The sequence below is a fragment of the Amblyomma mixtum genome, chromosome 10 (genome assembly GCF_055824585.1).
Source record: "Amblyomma mixtum isolate Tamu chromosome 10, ASM5582458v1, whole genome shotgun sequence".
NCBI lineage: Eukaryota > Metazoa > Arthropoda > Arachnida > Ixodida > Ixodidae > Amblyomma > Amblyomma mixtum.
This window is the reverse complement of record NC_143021.1, coordinates 49649634-49662753: the sequence shown is the minus strand read 5'-3', so window position 1 is coordinate 49662753 and position 13120 is coordinate 49649634. Positions and strand designations below refer to the sequence as shown.

Genomic DNA, 13120 nt, shown 5'->3' with positions numbered 1-13120 from the left:
GACGATGGGAGACTCACCCTTCGCCGCACCTTGAGCTCCGCCTAGACAAACGCCTTTACCCTCCCCCTCATCCATCATTCACGGTACCGGAGGCTCGCCTTCTTTGGCACATCCAAATGAATGCAGTCATCATCCCCGTCCCGCCTCTTTCTCTATCGCTATCGGTCGGACCCTTCCTGTCCCAAGTGCTTCTGCATCTATGCGGACCTGGCCCACTGCCTCTTCTGCTGCCCGGCTGCTCAGCAGTCGGGTTCCTACCCCCCCACGTTCTCTATACATCACCACTTGAGTCGACTGGCTTGGCGTTGAAGGGGAGGGAGAACAGCTACTTCTGTTCGCCCAGGCGGTCGACATGCTCGGCCTGTAAATTATGGCCCAATAAAGGTCTACTACTACTACTCACATACATTGATAACGGAGGAGTAATAATGTTTTTGCATTTTAATAAGCTGTATAGAAATATGTTAATACATATTTCTGCGGACATACGCTATGTACTGTATATATATATCGTGCAATCCTGTATGTATGTATGTATGTATGTATGTATGTATGTATGTATGTATGTATGTATGTATGTATGTATGTATGTATGTATGTATGTATGTATGTATGTATGTATGTATGTATGTATGTATGTATGTATGTATGCATGTATGACATTCATTTCGAGAAAACAAGAAAAAATGAAGTCGGTTCTATGCAAAGTTTGTGCGAGCGGCATATTGTGATTCTTCAATTTTTGTCGTTCCAAGTTTTTGTCGTACCGGACTCGCTACTTATGAAGGAAAGCTATTTTTTGTTTGCGGTACGCTTTGAAGAACAATATCTGCAAGACTAGAAAATGCAGTTCAGAGCACTTTTGAATACATAACGAATTATGCATCATCTCCAAAGGTTCCAAATATACTTCCGTTTCTTTTTTACAGACAACAAGCTATAGGTCCTGTATGATTTGTCATTGTAGTCACGTTCTCTCTTTTTTTAGAATTCCGAATCTAAATAACTAACCTCTGGAGCCAAGAGAAGTTTTTAAAATTGTCTTCCAAACGCCGCAGAAGCAGCTTTTTCCTGGCGCAGGTGTTTTATTTAAAAGAAGTTTCAGAGCGAAGTAGGTCAAAAAGAGGTATCGTTTCATGCGCTGCTTACTTTGATCACTTCATGTGTACTAATAGTAATAGTTATTAGGAGCTGAAACCACATACAACTAAAAAATATTAAAATCTTTTAAATCAGCTTGTATTTCTAGCGCAAGTGGAGGCCTCAGTGATCGCGGGAATAATGTTGAAAAGAGCCAGCGGCCCGCGCCAGCGGCCCGCGCCAGCGTGGAGCGCACCGCCTTATGCGATTGTTTTCAAAACTAGAAGACTAACAGGAAAATTCGGTCAGTATCTGCTAGGGTCCCCTGTAATTTATGAAACGCTCCGGCCTGCGGTCCGTCTGGCTCTTGTGCCGTTTTAACGCGCGTATGGGAGGAAAATTATAGCCACAGTAAGAAAACTGTGCTGATCAGTCATCGCTCCGACCTCGCCCAAAAACAGCCCCGCCCTGCGCAAACTCGCTTATCGCCCTGGACGCAAACAGTGCTCTCGCTGCCTTCCCTTTTGTCACTGGCATCGCGTGTTCGCTCAGATTCATTAGGGAGTCAAAATAAGATAACATCTGCGGTCCTTGAGTCAACGCTTGACCAGCGAGTTCTGTCGTCGCACTGTGGTCCTCAAAAGATAAAGTGCAACAATCCATTCTCGCCCCTGCTCCTGTTCGCAGAATCTACTCTGCTCATGTTTAACTCTCGTCTATTTTTATAGGAACAACGACCAGGAGGCGTCAGTCCATGTTCAACAAACCTTGCGCCGCTTGAGGCCAGACAGCTTGCCTGAAGACGCAAACGGAACTTGGACGGCGACCGCGCTGCATGTTCTCAGTGCTAGAGTAAGAATTGGGATTACACATACGCGCTTTTGTACCGGCTCGAGACGATGACCCTGGCTGAAGATCGGTTTCAGCGCTCGACACGCGTCCTTCGTTGGTCGGGCGCATGGTTCGCCCAAGACGCAACTACCCGCGGTGGACGAGCCCCGCTCAAGGCAGCGCTGAGACGTCCGTACACTTGGTACTCGGCCCTATGCCTGTCCACCCTGTTCATCATCGAATCTGGACTGATATTCTGGACGCTGCTGTTCAGCTTCGGCATGCGCAAGATGTTTCTAAATACGCTGTACGTCGTGTTGCATGTGACCGTCGTCTCCAAGACGTTTCTCAGCGTGCTTTCGCTCTCGCTCTCGTCCAAGAGGCTCAAGAAGCTCATGGCCAAGGCGCGCCACTTCGAGATATCGCGCAACTTCGTGCCCCTGCCGCAGGAGAAGCGGCTCGTCACCAGGGGTCACCTGCGCCTCTGGGGACAGGGAATGCTAATCCTTGTGTTCGTGGTCATCCGTAACATGGACATGATGTACATGGTGGACATCAGGAGCATTCCGCTGCTGTTGCTGCTCAACGTCGTGCTGGGCTCGGCTAGCGTGCTGCTGGTGGTGTACGACGGAGCCTACAGCACGGTGCTCAAGGCCCTCGTCGAGATCTTCCTGGCCTACCTCGAGAAGGAGGTGCACACGCTCAAGATGGCCCGCCACGCCACGGGGCCGGCGGCGACTTCCATCCTGGAGGCCTGTCGCCTAGACGTCAACTACATACAGGCGAGGGAAGCACTTGGGCCGCACAGGCCGACAAGAAGCTGGTTGCATACCTACAGCTAATGTGCAAGAATCCCATTCACACTAGGACGGACACTATACTCACAACTGGTTTATTGCAGGAGAGCATGCTGAATGTAAGAGTTGCGGCTCGCATGCGCGGAAGCAACTAAAATACATTCGCGCCTAAAAATACATGTGCCAGAGCCCAGGCTAGAATGACGATTCACCGTAAGAAACATCTTGTGGCGGATAAAACGGCGTACTAGTGTCTCTGCAGAGAAAACATTGGCTGTTTGTTTAGCTCTGGTTAAGCCCGGTAGAGTAGCGAGAGGTACATACCCCTGCCTACGCTTAGGTTTCGCTTGAAAGTAAGGCACGCAGTTTGCGTAATGGCTTGAACCTTATCGTTTATTCCAGTCAAGACGCTTCGGTGGTCAGTAAAGTAGTGAGACTTGCGCACAACTGACGGGGCGGACGGCGTCAGCTCCGTCGTCGGCGCAGCGGCGAGGCGCGCACACCAGCTGCGTGCTCTGACGTCACTCCGCGCATGCCCACAGCTGGCGAAGTGTGGTTCCACGGCTCAGCGCGCAGCCACGATGACCTCGCGAAGCGATATGCGTAGTGTAGCTCTCGCTAGAAAATATACAACAGCTGTATCTTCCGGGTACTCACCTATGGGGCAGAAACATGGAAGCTAACGAAAAGCGTTAAGCTTAAGTTAAGGACAACGCAGCGAGCCATGTAAAGAAAAATGATAGGTGTATCGATTGGAGACTGGAAGCGGGCAGAGTGGGTGAGGGGACAAGGCGGGTTTATGATATTCTGGTTGAAATCAAGAGGAAGAAATGAGCTTGAGCTGGGCATGTAATGCGAAAGCAAGATAACCGCTGGTCCTCAAGGGTGACGGAGTGAGCTCCAAGAGAAGGCAAGCGCAGCAAGGGGCGGCAGGAAGTTACGTTGGCGTGTGTGATTAAGAAGTTTGTGGGGATACGGTGGGCGCAGCTGGCAAAGGACAGGGTTAATTGGAGAGACATGGGAGAGGCCTTCGCGCTGCATTGGGCTTAATCAGGCTGGTGAGCACTTCTGAACGCAAACTGAAGCATTGCTTACGTTGTCATTGCCACTTTTCATTATGCCCTAACCTCCCGGCACTTCCCGTGCGGTTCGGTTTTCACTATTACGTAGATTTTTGGAGAGATGTCGGACACTTCAGTGTTCTTTAAATTCTATAATGCGACAGCGTTACAGGCACCATTCACCAGAAAATCGGCGGTGCCGGCGTCGTCGTTGTGACCGGCAAGTCCCGGGCATGGCTCGGTCTTCCAGAGGGCTGCAACCCAGGCGGGCCACCTGGGTCACGTGACCTTGCGGCTTCATTACAACCTGTCCCTACGGACAGTGAGCGAACTGGCCGCCTTGTCAGTTGAATTAATGATTGTCGCCCAGGAAGAGCTATTTGGGCCGGGCCCCATCGCTGAGGAGTGGCGCATCGCTTAAACACTGCACCATTGCGCCTGGAGGGGTATCAGGAATCCCAGGTAGGCATGAATGTAAAGTACAGAATTACCTTCTGCACATATCGTAATTATGCCATACGCTTAAGGCGAAGCTCACGTGTCCCCACCAATTTTTGGCCGAGCTCGCCCAACGGTGCTCAACACATCGGCCAGTTTTGCAGACGTCCTGGGAGAGAGAGAGAGAGAGAGAGAGGAGAGAGAGCTTTTTTTCAGCACCCATTTCTTTTGGCCTTCTTGCAACATGTTCTTGGCCATGGCTTTGCCACCATGCTTCGCAGACTGCAGACCAATTCTATTCTCAGTCCTTCTAAACTATACCTCATCACTGACGGGGAATACGACGCCGTTTGTCCTAATTGAGACCACGGAGTGTTTGCCACTCAGGCACACATCCTCTGGAGATGCGAGGGAAACCCGCCCCCACAAACATTAGTAATCTGCTCCCTCCTCGGAGGGTTGGATCCAACTTCTTGCAAGACCAGACAAGAAGACACAACTCGCACTCGCCTCGTGGGCTCACGACGTCGCCCCCGCCTGGGGGCCACACTCAGCCCACCTGCCCTAACTTCAAACCCTCAATTGGCAAATAAAGTTGTTCTCTCTCTCTTTGGCCTTCTTGCCGGAGATACGATTGGAAAGTTTGGTTAGCTGCATAGCCTTACGTGCAGCGTGATTCACGAGTGGTGTATAAATACCAATCTCGGGCGCATATTCTTAAGTCGGCAAAACATGCAGATGTGTCAAAGATCAGTTGGGAAAGCGCGAACAGAGTTGAAAGAATTACGAAGATATGAACTGAGTTGCCCATTGCAGTCTTGAAAGAAATTTGCGCTGGGTTCTGACGGTGCAAAAATTCCCGGTTAGGGCAAAGACGAACCGCACAGGAACTAGTGGAAACATCACAGGAGGGAACGTGCAATAATTGCGTAAGCGATGCTTCAGTTTTTGTGCAGATCGTAAGGCGACTTTTTTTCGCCCAGAAGTGGTGCATGTCGGCTCTAGGTTTGTCTTTAGCACGCATCTTTCTTCATGTATTCTGTGCGCTCATGCGCGACGCAGGTGTTATATTTTAATTTTTTTTATTTATTTATTCATACTGTTAACCCTCTGCATGAGGGTCATTACAGGGAGGGAAACATATACAGACACAAGTGCAATTCTCTTCGCTAAAAAAAACACTCAAATGCACAGAATTACAGATTTCCGCAGCAATCTTCCAGGAACGCGTTCACACCTATCACAAATTTGTCTACATCTGTTTGGTCCACAACGTGACTTGGTAGTTGATTCCAAATTTCTACAGCATCGGGAAAAAAGGAGTAGCGATAGACATCAGTACGTGTAATAATAGGTTGTAATACGAGGGGGTACCCAAAAGAAACCGGACTTATTTTTGTTTGAACTTATTTGTTCACATTTTAAGCACACAGCTTCAGTCTCCTTCAAAGTATTCCCCACTTGCAATGATACGCTTGTCGAATCTTTCATTCCATTTTTCAAAACATTGTTTAAATTCATCTTTTGTGATGCTTGACAGTGCCTCCGTCGTTTTTTTCTTCACCTCAGCAACATCAGCGAAACGCTTTCCATTCACCTCTCTTTTCATTCTAGGAAACAAAGAAAGTAGCACGGGGCAAGGTCAAGAGAGTATGAGGGTTGAGGAATAGGGGTCATGCCATTTTTGGTCCAAAATTGTCGTAGAGACAGGGCTGTGTGAGCAGGAGCATTGCCATGATGGAAAAACCAGTCACCCGACCGACACAAATCTGGCCGCTTCCACCGCACACTCTTGCCCAATCTTTTCAAAACATCCAAGTAGAAAGCCTGGCTAACTGTCTGACCCTGCGGAACAAATTCTCAATGGACGACTCCTCTCACGTCGAAAAAACAAATCAGCATTGTTTTGAGGTTTGGTTTCACCTGACGAGCTTTCTTGAGGCGAGGTGAATTTGAAGTTTTCCATTGGCATGATTGTTGCTTTGATTCAGGATTCGATTCAGGAACACTTGACTTGTCCCCATAGCATCGTCCTTGTGCGTCTTTCTTAATATTTCAAGAGTTTCCATTCAACTTTTTCCGAGCAAAAATCAGAATTTCACCGGTGCGTGCTGTTCACGCAAATCACCCATTGCAAAAACGACATTCACACAAAACAGTCGTCACTCAAAAACTCTGCCTAAACTAGTCTGACCTCCTTCAACGACGGCATTCGGCCTACTGGCTCTAAAATGTTCGTTCTATGCGCCCCTAGTGGCAAAACGCGGTACCATAGAAGCTTTGCCGACTAAAAAATTCAGTCCGGTTTCTTTTGGGTACCCCCTCGTACCTTACTGTGATTTTTCCGAGGGCAACGCTTCAGGGGAGGTGTAACATAGTGATGTTTATTAACTTTGACTTTATCATTCATTGTCAGAAAAAAAAGTTTCAATTTTTAGCTTTGTTCTTCTTACTTCGAGTGGTTCTAACTGACACTCTTTTAGCATTACTGTGACTGAATCAGCGCGGCGGTATTTAGAGCATATAAAACGTGCTGACATCCTTTGCAATTTTTCCAGTTTCCGTTTTAAACCCTTTTGATGAGGACTCCACACTGCACTTGCGTACTCTATGATTGGCCGCTCGAACGTCTTGTATGCAATCAATTTAATTTCTCTAGTCGCATTCGGCAACTTCCTCCTCAGGAAACAGACCTTCTGGTAGGCTTTTAAATAGACATTTTCAATATGGATGCGCCAGTCAAGATTATTTGTTAATGTCACTCCCAAGTACTTGAGACACTTTACTTGATCTAAGGAATTTTCACCGATATTGTATCGAAACATCATAACATTCTGCTTCTTTGTTACTTGCATGTAATTAGATTTTTGGTAGTTTATTTCCATACCCCATTTCAGGCACCACGAGTTTAACGACTGAAGACACCTATTTATGTTCATCTGATCTGCCAGGGAAGCCACACGAGAGTAAATTACACAATCATCGGCAAAAAGTTTCATTCTGACAGGTGATTCGACGATAGCAGAAATATCATTTATATACAATAAAAACAAAAGCGGACCTAAAACGGAGCCCTGTGGCACCCCCGACAGAACTTCACGCCTATTTGATACTGCACTTTCTATTTTGACGATTTGGCAGCGGTTACTTAGATAGGCCTGAATCCATAGTACTATATTTTCAGCGATTCCTAATCTGCGTAGTTTAAAACGAAGCTTATGATGCGGAACTTTATCGAAAGCCTTCGAGAAGTCTACACAGACCACATCTACCTGCTGACGTTCATCTATAGCCTTGCAAAAGTCGTTCACTGTTTCAATTAACTGCGTCACTGTCGAAAGGCCGGTCCGAAAACCATGCTGGAATGGACACAATAGGTCATTTATTTCCAAAAAATGAAGGATGTGTTTAGCTATTATGTGTTCAAAAACCTTGCAACATACGGAAGTGAGTGAAACTGGCCTGTAGTTTTTTACAAGAAGTCGATTACGGCCTTTAAATACCGGAACTACTATGGCGCTGCGCCAGTCACGAGGTAAAGAATGATCCCGCAATGACTTTTCAAGTAAAATTTGCAAGTAATATGATAACCACTCAGCATACCGTTTAAGGAATTCCGTCGGTAATTCATCGGGACCGCTCGATTTCTTCGGGTCCAGAGACAGCAGCTGCTGACAGATGCCCTCCCTATTGATGCGAATCTCGTGCATTGAGTATGGCAACGTGTAAATTGCTGTAGGATCACTCTCAATGTGATTGTCATCCCTACTAAAGACCGACTGGAAGAAATCATTAAACAGTTTGCAATATCGTTTTTATCAGTCACCTCATCGTCCCCATCAATTACCTGCGTGATTGCGTTCTTTTTCGCTGAAAAATATCGCCAGAACTTTTGTGGTGAGCTTGTGAGAAAATTAGTCAGTGTTTTATTGAAGAAAGTTTTTTTCGAATCTATTAACACTGTTTTGAGCTTCTTTTTGATGTTTGAAAGTTCTGTCGCTCTATTTTTTTGCTTTCGTAGCCTTTTTACCTTGCGCTTTAACTGAATGATCTCTCTAGTGATCCAAGGATTGAGCTGCTTCGATTTCTTTGAGCGAGTGGGAACAAACCTATCAATGCAATATTTTAGTACGCCCTTAAAACGTTGCCACAATTCCTCGACACTTTCATGGTGTGATGGAGTTCCAAACTGATTCAAGTTTTCTTGCAAGTAATGGTAGTAGACCTTTATTCGGCCATAATTTACGGGCCGACCATGTCGACCGCCTGGGTGACCAGACGTCGCTGTTCTCTCCCTTCAGCGCCAAGCCAGTCCAGCCAGGTGAGAAGGTGTGGGGTAGGAACGCGACTGCTGAGCTGCCGGGCAGCAGAAGAGGCAATGAGACAGGTCCGCATAGATACAGGGGCAGTTGAGACAGGAAGGGTCCGATCGACAGCGATAGCGAAAGAGGGAGGACGGGTTGATGACTGCACTCATTTAGATGTGCCAAAGAAGGCGAGCCTCCGGCACCGTGAGTGATGGATGAGGGGGAGGGTAAAGGCGTTTGTCGAGGCGGAGCTCGAGGTAGACCTCTTTCATAGTGCGACGAAGGGTGAGTCCCCCACCGTTCTCGGAGGGCTTGGGCCAGGGGATCAACGATGCCCCGAAAATATTTCACGGGCGAGCTGATGGGCCAGCTGATTGCCGTCAATCCCTGAACGCCCAGGGACCCAGCGGAGGAAAACGATGGAAGGCTGCAGTGCAGGCACCAGTCGTTCGACCTCCTGTTGGAAAGAAGGGGTTAGGGTGCGGTTCCGCAGAAGAACCGAAAACTGAGCGAGTTGGTGAATATTGAAGTGCATATTGACAGCGCTTGTCCTTCTTCTTCCCTCTGTCTTGTCCGTCGTCGCTGCGCTGTTTTTACTTCTTCAAGGTGCGGTTCTGTATGTCATGTATAGCGGCTTGTGAGTCTGAATAGACTGTGTACTCTTGGAAAGTGGGAAGGAGGGCAAAGGATTGAAAGGGCATGCGCAATGGCGAGGACCTCGAGATACAGTGCGTCCGGAGGGCGTAGATACGGCCCGCCGGTGTGAGATTTAGGAGCAAGAAGGTGGGGATGGTACAGGGCGTAGCCACAGGAACCTCGGGGAGCCACGAAGGAGGCATCCGTTTAGGCTACACCCTGGGTATGAAAGAGAGGGGAATGGTACTGCGCGGCCGCTTGACGACGGCCGGCGTGTAGGACGGGGGACATGTTGGTCGGGAGGGGGAGGATACGAAGATTGGGAGCCGGGGTGGGAATTGGTGAGGGTTGGTTGGTTGGTTTATGGGGTTTAACGTCCCAAAGCGACTAAGGCTATGAGAGACGCCGTAGTGGAGGGCTCCGGAAATGTCGACCACTTGGGGTTCTTTAACGTGCACTGACATCGCACAGTACACGGGCCTCGAATTTCTCCTCCAAAGAAATTCAGCCGCCGCGGCCGAGATTGAACCCGCGTCTTTCGGGCCAGCAGCCGGAATAGGAGAGGTAAAAGGGGAGATTGAAATGAGCGAGTCAATAGCCACTGACCCTCACGGGTAAGGGAAAGCCGGGCAAGCTGCTAGTCACGATGGAGAGTGAGAACAGAACGGAGAGGATGAAAGAGGCCTGGGGCAAAGATCTTAGCGGTAGAGGTAATGATAGGAAGGTTGAGTCCTGCCTTGTAGAGGCCCACAAGGGCAGTCTCGAGAGCGTTAATTTGAGTCTGAGTGAAGGACACGTAGAGTGCAAAGTACAAGACCTTGTTGAGGGCCAGCGCGTGCGCAACTCGGCACGCATGAGCTTCGTGGAGACCTGAGCGCCGAGTGACCACGCGCAGCACTAGGTGAGTTACAGAGTGGCAGGTGGTGACAGCGTGCTGGAGGGCTTCAACGTACTTGGCCGCATGCAAAGGGAAGCCAAGAGCTTTGCACTGCGTGACGACAGGAATAGGATAGCCAGAAAGGTGGAAAGAGGCGAAGTGGTTGCGTGAGCGTTGGTGAGAAGCATGGTTGAGAAGGAGAAGTTCGGATTTCTTAGGAGCAGGAGAGAGACCTTCGGTGTGAGAAAGGAGCCGATGAGATCTAGGCCACGTCGCTGGGTGTCGTGTACGTGACCGGGAGAGCCAGACGAACACCAGAGAGTGAAGTCATCGGCATAAGATACGAGGTCTGTTAGAAAAGTATCCGACCTTTGGCCGAAGAAAAAAAGCTGGCATAACTGGAGCATTGGAAACCTAATCACGTTCAAAGAAATCTCCCTGGGACTCCCCATACTTATCCCAGGGGTGCTGCCATTGTTGGGAGAATTCCGAAACTGCCCCTTTCGAAATAGAGTTTACGTCAGCTGTCGCTGCAGCCATAATGTCCTCTCTTGTCTGAAATCACGCTCCTTTCAATGACCTCTTGATTTTGGGAAACAGCCAGAAGCCGCCGGGGGCCATATCAGGAGAGTAAGGTGTCTGTTGAACTACAAGAGTCTGGTTTTTCGCCAAAAAAGTCTGAATCTAGTGCGAGGAATGTGCAGCAGCATTGTCGTGATGGATGCGCCAATTTCCTGTTGATCTCAACTGTGGTCTCTTGCGCCGAACAGCACCACGTAGGCGACGGAGGTCATCCTTGTAGTACTCTTTGGTCATTGTTTGACCCAGTGAGGTGCGTACTCGTGGTGTGCCACACAGAGGGAGTCAAAGAAAGCAGTCAGCATCACTGACATTGCTGCGCACTTGGCGGGCCTTCTTTGGTCTTGGTGACGTGGAATGCTTCCACTGTGACGACTGGGATTTGGTTTCCGGGTCGTACCCGTACACCCAAGACTCGCCACCAGCGATTATGGTGTTGATAAAGTTGGGTTCACTGTTTGTGGAATCCAGCATGTCCTGTAAGACTTCAACACGAAGCTGCTTTTGCTCCACCATGAGCAGCTTCGGCATGAATTTCGCCGCAACTCTTTCCATGGCCACATCATTGGTGATAATGGAATGTGCAGAAAAATTGTTGATGTCCGCCTCTTCTGCAATTTCTCGGATAGTCACAAGACGGTCCCGCATAATCACGACGTTCACTTTGGCAATGACCTGGCCATTTCGGCATGCTGATGGCCGACCGGAGCGTGGCTCTCTCCCCACCGATGTGCGGCCGTCTTTAAACGAATTGTACCACTGCTTAATCTGTGTACTGCTTATTGCATCGTCACCGAAATCTGTCTGAATATTCTGAATGGCTTCCACTTGGCTGTTTCACAGTTTCTGGCAAAATTTGATGCAGTACCGCTGCTCCTGTCGCTCCACCATTATCCTTGCAATAAAAAAACCGACGAGAGCACTGCGCACTGCCTCACTCCGACGCTGCGTCCCAGCGACTGACGCTATCGACAGGCGAGAAAAATTCAATGCATGCCCACGAAGTTTCAAGGTTGGCTGAGGCAAGCGCGCTTCCTTCATATCCATCAGGTGCTCGCAAAAAAAAAAAAAATCGGATACTTTTTTTACAGACCTCGTATGTGATGCAGATCGGGGATTTGAGCTAGCTGGGAGGCGAGAGGGACCATCATCGTCAGAATAGCCTCCTTTATACTTTCTGTGCCTGGCAACTCCACGCTCCACGGCCGTCGCCGTCGCTCCTCCTCCCTTGAGAAGTTACGCCGCAGGCTGCCGAGAGATGGCGATAGAGAAGTTGGGGCACCTTCGCCAGGCGAGTGCCGGGTGCGCTGTGTTGCACGCAGCCCGGATAGCCGCCTGCTGTTGCTCTGTCGTTGTTACGTGGGCTGTTTCGCAGTGTGCAAGGTGTTCCACTCTTTTTGCGCCTTCGGATGCCGCAGGAATACAGCTGTCAAACGAGCTGTCGAAGTTTTTTCTCCAGACGTTACATCTGCTCTGGAGTTATTGAAAGAGCACGCAGGACAGAGCTGCCATACATCAGTTGCCTATGCGGGACCAACAATACTGTTTATGAAGAACATCCATCGGTGGTTCCTACTGCACGACACCAGCAAAAAGTGCCAACATATCGAGCAAAATTTCCCTGACGTCAGGCACATTGATGACAAAAATGATTCTAGGCTTGAATGGCTGGAAATTACATTTCCGCTCTATATCGACCAACTAAAGAAAGATGCAACTTATACTCGTGCCTTTTTCACAGCCGAAACGTACGAGGCCCTTCTGCTCACAACTTACTCGACTGCTTGCTGCAATCGCTATCTGTTAGCTGAGCAGAAGTTCTGTTTTGTGCTAACGCGCAAATTCAGCAGTGACCCAATTGAAGTGCTGTTTGGAACCCTGAGGCGGTCACTGGGATGCAATGACGAACTTGACATGCGGTCAGTACTCTCAGGACTAGAAAAAGTCTTGAAGACGGGAATTGCCGCGACATCTGAACACAGCGACGTGCTATATCATGAGAGTCACCACAGCACTGGACTTAGGACTGCAGGGCTATGTGCACTTGGGAGGAGCGATGAGCTCCCATGCTGCTTTGGAAGTCTTGGGACGCTTAGACGTGCAGCATGTCCCTGATTATCTACCTACATTGCATCGCTCGTGTGATAAGTGAACATATGGGATGTGAGCAGTGCTGTTTACAAGCCACCCACTAGTAACCCACTCGAGCAGTTCACGCGAGAACAGGACCCTGGTGGGCTTCTTTACCCATCTGACGAATTACTCTATGTCTTAGACACGCTGCGGCTGTTTGTGGAGACAAGCTTAAAAGAAAACTCACGACTTCAAAATCTATTGAAAACCCTGACCGATGCCGCTGTTCCAGCGATTTGTAAATTAAGGTTGCTGAAGTGCCCTGTCAGTGACAGCAGTCACCGTGAACATTTTTCTCTACTTGTGGCAACTAGAATTATCAGACCGCTGCTGGTGAACTACGCCTCCTCGATAACAGATACGAATGATTTGTATAAGCCG

At 48.8% G+C, this 13120-nt stretch overlaps 1 pseudogene; it reads right to left on the bottom strand.

Annotated features, from left to right (window-relative positions):
* Positions 1-4303: 4303 nt before the first annotated feature.
* LOC149325744 (protein GVQW3-like) lies at positions 4304-11497 on the bottom strand (annotated as a pseudogene).
* Between the last annotated feature and the right edge of the window lie 1623 nt (positions 11498-13120).